Here is a 5867-nt window from a genome sequence, read left to right as displayed (position 1 = left end):
AGATGCTTCCTCTCTAGCATGTATTGCATAAGTTTTTACCAGGGCTCGAGCCTCTAATTTTGCAGTAGCATCCTTGGCAATGGTTAGATTGCCACTTGCACTTCCGGGATGTCTCAGAGGTCTGCCTCAAAATATAGGAGCATTCGGCTGCGGAGCTAATTCAACCTCTTTATTAGCTCGCTCCGGGTAGTCTCTGAGAAAATGGTCAAGAGACCCACATCTAAAACACGCACCACTCTTAATTCGGTGCTCTCCGAAGTGAAATTTGTTACAGCTTTTACACTTCAACTTTTGATCATCTACGCTTCCCATACTAGTTACCATAGGGAAAAAAGACTTCGGGTTATGTCACTCGAAGCTTCTTGTTCTACCCGAATATCCTACTGATGAAGTGGAACGTTCTTGGTGACTTATCAATTTCTTTGTGAGGAAGGACTGTGCTCTACCGCTAGACCTCTTACTCGAAACTCGAGCTTCTCTCTTAGCTTGCTTTCTTTCATTATTCAGCTCTTCGGCGTTCTTGGCCCAGCCAGCTAATGCAACAAATTCTCATATCTCAATATCCCGATCAGTAATTTACTTTCCTCATTCAAGCCTTCCTCGAAGCGCTTACACATTTCTATCTCTGATTGGACCCACTCCATTGCATACTGACTTAACCTCAAGAATTCCCTTTCGTACTCTGTCACAGTCTTATTTTCTTGTTTGAGTTCTAAGAAATCCTTTCCCCTCGAGTCTAAAAATCTTTGACTGATGTATTTCTTTTTAAACTCAGCTTGGAAGAACTCCCATGTAATGTTTTCCTTTGGTATCACTGAGGATACCGTCTTCCACCAATGATATGTTGTATCTTTCAGAAGAGATACAGCACACTTCAAGCATTCCTCAGGTGTACGTGACAATTCATCCAAAACCAGCATAGTATTCTCGAGTCAGAACTCAGCTCGTTTAGCATCATCCTCAACCTTAGCTCTAAACTCTTCAGTCCATATTTTCTAAGTTTGTCCACTGGGGCTTTACCAGTTCTCGCGGGTGCCATACCCTATGACACTTCTCCCTCAGGCCAAGCAGGGGGCGGAGGAGGTTGTGGTATATTGGGGTGGTTTCTCAAATAATCCCCAGACCATTCATCCATCATCTCGAAGAAGGCAGCTCTTGTCTCTTCCCGGCCTTTAAACATAGGCTTTCTGCTACTACTAGAAAGAGCTCGTTGTATGGAAGCTAGAGCATGGCTCTCAGCTTCCTCGGACTCATCTTGGGTTTGATTGGAAGACATTTACTATATTCAAATACAATTAAAAATGGTTAGGAGATGTCACACTATCATAAATTTTATAATGGCATGTATAGCTATACTCAATACATGCTACGTTATTTCGAAAATCGACTAAACCGTAGCTCTGATACCACTAAATGTAATACCCCTTACCCGTACCCGAGAAAGGGACAAGGTACGAGGCGTTACCAGATAGATACTCGGACATTTTTGAAAAATACAGGTTACAAAATTTCATTCTAATTTAAAAATGACTAAAAAACATCATAGTGTCCCGATTATGGACTTACAAGGTCCAAAACATACATTAAAAGTGATCCAAGACAAAACTGAGAACTATGGGAAATTTTAGAAAATTTACTAGGGTTATGCCTCACACGCCCGTATGGAGGCAAAGCACAAGCCCATGTGCTTAGGGACACGCCCGTGTGTCCCACCCATGTTGAATTATTGGATTTATTTTTCATTTTGAGCCTACAAGGATTTTCACACAGCCAAGCACACGACCGTGTCCCTGGCCCGTGTCACTCACACGCCCTAGAGATACCCGTGTCATCGCTTGTGTCCAAAAACCTAGACATTCTATTATGACATCATCATTCATTTTGAGGCACACAGCCAAGGCACACGCCCGTCCTAGACCCTGTCCTCCACATGGTTGAGACACACGGTCGTGTCTCTACCCGTATGTTTAGTACCACACAAACTGACCTAAAATTTTAAGTGCAATGGACACACGGTCGGCCAACACGCCCATGGGGGCTGACCGTGTGTCACAAACGACCTAGACACATGCCCGTGTGTTTACCCGTATAGACCTTTTTTCGGGCTATTTTTCAAGCCTTTAGTCGCCCTCTGTCATCCATACACACTTAGAAACTTCAGTGGTATTTAACATGGCCTAATTATACTCTTAAACAACCTTGACAAAACTCATTGCATGTTAACCTCATCTCATCGGTTTAGTACATGCTAAATTATCCTTTTCGTATTAGGGATTAACATAGCACATTTTACTTTTTACACTTAGGCCATATTATAACCATATACCATTATATGCTATGTCCACTCTCAAATTATTAGGTTCCATTTAGATCATCCAGTCATGATAAGCCTCTTCATCATATCTCATGAAACATTTAAACATAGACATGCGTCATTGCTAGGTTTACTACTTACATCAATATGAGCCATATCTCATGGCCATATACAAAAGAATAAGTATACCATTTAGGCCTTTACATTGGCTAGCCAAATGACACATATAACAAAATAACAAAAATTGATAAACGCCAAATTATACCTAGTTTAACCCCAAATACTTAGCATATTTATGGATGTTTACTACAAGATTTGTGGATTTTGGTGCTCTTAATCCTGTTATTTCATGTTTTGTACTGAGGAGAGCACCAAGAGTCAAAAGGAGCCAAAAACAAGCTAAAAAAGGGACAAAATAGACCAAATCGAGAAGATCACACAGCCTAAGCCTTGCCACACGGGCATCTCACACGCCCGTGTCCTTCTGGGGTGTCGACCAAGGTTTACACGATTCACATGGCCTGGCCATTGAGCCTACACAGCCGTGGAAAATTAACGGATCGAACACGGCCTGGCAATCACATCACACAGCCGTGGCACACGGGTGTGTCCCTTTTTCAAAGAGTTGTATTTTACACGGAAAAGGGTACTTAGGGAGGAAGAAAACCAATCCAAAGCCTATATAAACACCCTAAGTATGACACAGAGAGGGGGGCCTCTTCCAGAACTTTTCTGGAATACAGAACCACATGCCAGGAATTACTTGAAGGAAGCCAGACGATCCATCCCAAAAACCGGAGCTACTCCAAGACAGAAGATCCCTGTCAGAATTCCTTCAGGGGTTTTAGAGTTTTCTTCATGTCTTGTTATTTTTATACTTTTGAGATGTACTCTTATTTTATTATGAACTAAACCCCTTAGATACCTAAGGGGGATAAAACCTATGATGGATCTTGTTATTATTATCTGAACTGTATGATAAATACTTGATTTGTTCTTAATTATGTGTTCTTAATGCTTGAGTTAATATTCCGGGTATTAATTCATATTTGATGTGCTTATGCAGAGGAGAAATGGACCTTGCCTAAGAGTAGATTTGGCATAATTAAGCGGAGTTGATCGAACGCCTAGAAATAAGGTTACGAGATTTTGCCAGATTAGGGTGAAACCTAATATGGGAGTCCATAGAGTGATTTACTGCTTCCCTAGGGGTTTTAATTAAGAAAGAAATTTCGATTAATTCAACTAAGGGTTAGACGTTATTAGTCTCGAAAGGGATAATAACATAGGTTAGGGAGTCTCATGGATCAAGTCAAGTGAAGAAATCATCCGGTTCAGAGTCAGATAACAAGTGAAATCTAGGTGGATTCCTCATTGGGTGTTGTCTTTATTAATTGCTTCTCTTCAAGTCTTTTTCCAAATTTTCTCTTTGCTATAATTAAATTAGTTAATTAGTTTAATAAACAAATCCTTTAATTCCTAGGCTAGATAATAAAAAGATAGTTATTACTGGCACTTTTGGTTCCCTTGGGTACGATATCCCGGTTTTGCCATTACTATACTATTATTCGATAGGTGCGCTTGCCTTTTCATCGTGATAATAGCTAGTCTAGGTTTGATCTTCATTATAAATATTTATTACTTGTTACGAATCACACGATCAATTTTTTAGCACCGTTGCTGAGGAACTGAAATATTAGGAACACTAAATTTTGATTACTTTAGCCATTTATTTTTCTTGCAATTTTATTTTATTTTATTATTTACTAATTTTCTTTTTCTCTCTTGGCAGGTTTTTATAGTTTATGACTAGAAGAAACCCATCAGGACCATTACTTTTTGACGAAGAAATCGATCGCACAGTTCGTAGAAATCAAAAAGAAATAAGGTGTAGTTTACGATACACGGAGAACGAGCAAGAAGACGATACTCAAACCCCAACTGAAGAGATGGCCGAAAACCCAGCGATCAGCTGGCTCCTGCAATTGCAGCTAATCAAAATCCTGCTCCTCGTACTATGTATGACTATGCTAAACCTTCTTTAACAGGAACTGAGTCTAGTATAGTTAGACTTGCTATTGTTGCGAATAATTTCGAACTAAAACCTAACACAATTCAGATGATACAGCAGTTTGTTCAGTTTGATGGTTTGCAGGATGAGGATCCCAACACGCACTTGGCGAATTTTCTTGAATTTTATGATACATTCAAAATCAATAGCATTTCTGATGATGCCATTCGTCTTCGGTTATTTCCCTTTTCACTGAGAAATAAAGCCAAGCAGTGGTTGAACTTGTTACCATGAGGGTCTATCACTACTTGGGAACAAATGATCGAGAAATTTTTACTAAAATATTTTTCGCCAGCTAAAACGGTTAAATTACGTAATGATATCTCTTCTTTTAAGTAGATAGATTTAGAAACACTTTACGATGCATGGGAGAGATATAAGGACTTACTGAGAAGGTGCCCTCACCATGGGTTACTGCTTTGGCTGCAAGTTTAAACGTTCTACAATGGTGTGAATCCCTCGACAAGACAAATGATTGACGAAGCTGCTAGCAGAACCATCAACAATAAAACATCGAAAGATGCCTATGAATTCATAGAGGAGATGTCACTGAACAACTATCAGTGGTAAGTTATGAGGACAAAGCCAACGAAAATAGCTGACGTTTATAACATCGATTCAGTCACCATGCTCTCTAATCAGGTAGAACTTCTCAATAAAAAGATTGATAGTTTTCTTGGTTCTACACATGTACATCCAATAATGAGGTGTGACTCAAATGGAAGAGGTGTGCATATAGAATACCAATCCTTCAATCCTACAACTAAAGAAGAACAAGTCAACTATATGGGTAACAATAACTTTAGATCTCAAAATAATCCATACAGTAATACCTATAATGCAGGTTGGAGGAACCACCCAAATTTCTCCCGGGCTGGTCAAGGGAATCAAAAGCCATAAAATCCTCAGGGTTTTCAAGAGCCACCTTATCAACAAGAGAAGAAACCAAACCTTGAAGAGATGCTTTCTAAATTCATCTCGGTGTCAAAAACCTGTTAGCAAAATACCGAGACAGCACTTAAGAATCAATAAGCATCGATCCAAAGACTCGAAACTCAGATAGGCCAGCTGTCCAAACTAATCCCCGAATGACCACAAGGTAGCTTACCAAGTAATACTGAACCTAATCCGTGGGAACACCTCAATGCAATTAGCACTCAAAATAAGGACGAACCCATTGCACCCGAGCCAGAAATATAGCAAAGCAACTCGATAAACAAAGGACGAGAAGAGGTAAACAATAATGATCCCAAACAGGTAAGTATGGATCATGAACCTCGTGTGCCATATCCTAAAGCGATGACGAAAGACAGAATAGAAGAACAATTCAGTAAGTTTGGCAAACTCTTGAAGAAATTACATATTAACTTACCTTTTATTGAAGTTCTTTCGCAGATGCCCAACTCAAAAAAATTCTTAAAGGAACTTCTGAGCAATAAAAGGAAATTAGACGCTACATCACATGTGGAACTCAATGCAGTC

At 39.6% G+C, this 5867-nt stretch overlaps 1 non-coding gene across 1 annotated transcript; it reads right to left on the bottom strand.

The window, feature by feature from the left end:
- Positions 1 to 4691: 4691 nt before the first annotated feature.
- Positions 4692 to 4798, bottom strand: LOC128292423 (small nucleolar RNA R71). The gene has a single exon (XR_008282408.1). It is a non-coding gene; the product is annotated as a small nucleolar RNA R71 (small nucleolar RNA).
- Positions 4799 to 5867: the final 1069 nt, after the last annotated feature.

This window comes from Gossypium arboreum, chromosome 4 (genome assembly GCF_025698485.1).
Source record: "Gossypium arboreum isolate Shixiya-1 chromosome 4, ASM2569848v2, whole genome shotgun sequence".
NCBI classification, from domain to species: Eukaryota; Viridiplantae; Streptophyta; class Magnoliopsida; order Malvales; family Malvaceae; genus Gossypium; species Gossypium arboreum.
Note: the sequence above shows the minus strand (reverse complement) of the source record. Positions and strands in the feature narration are given on the sequence as shown.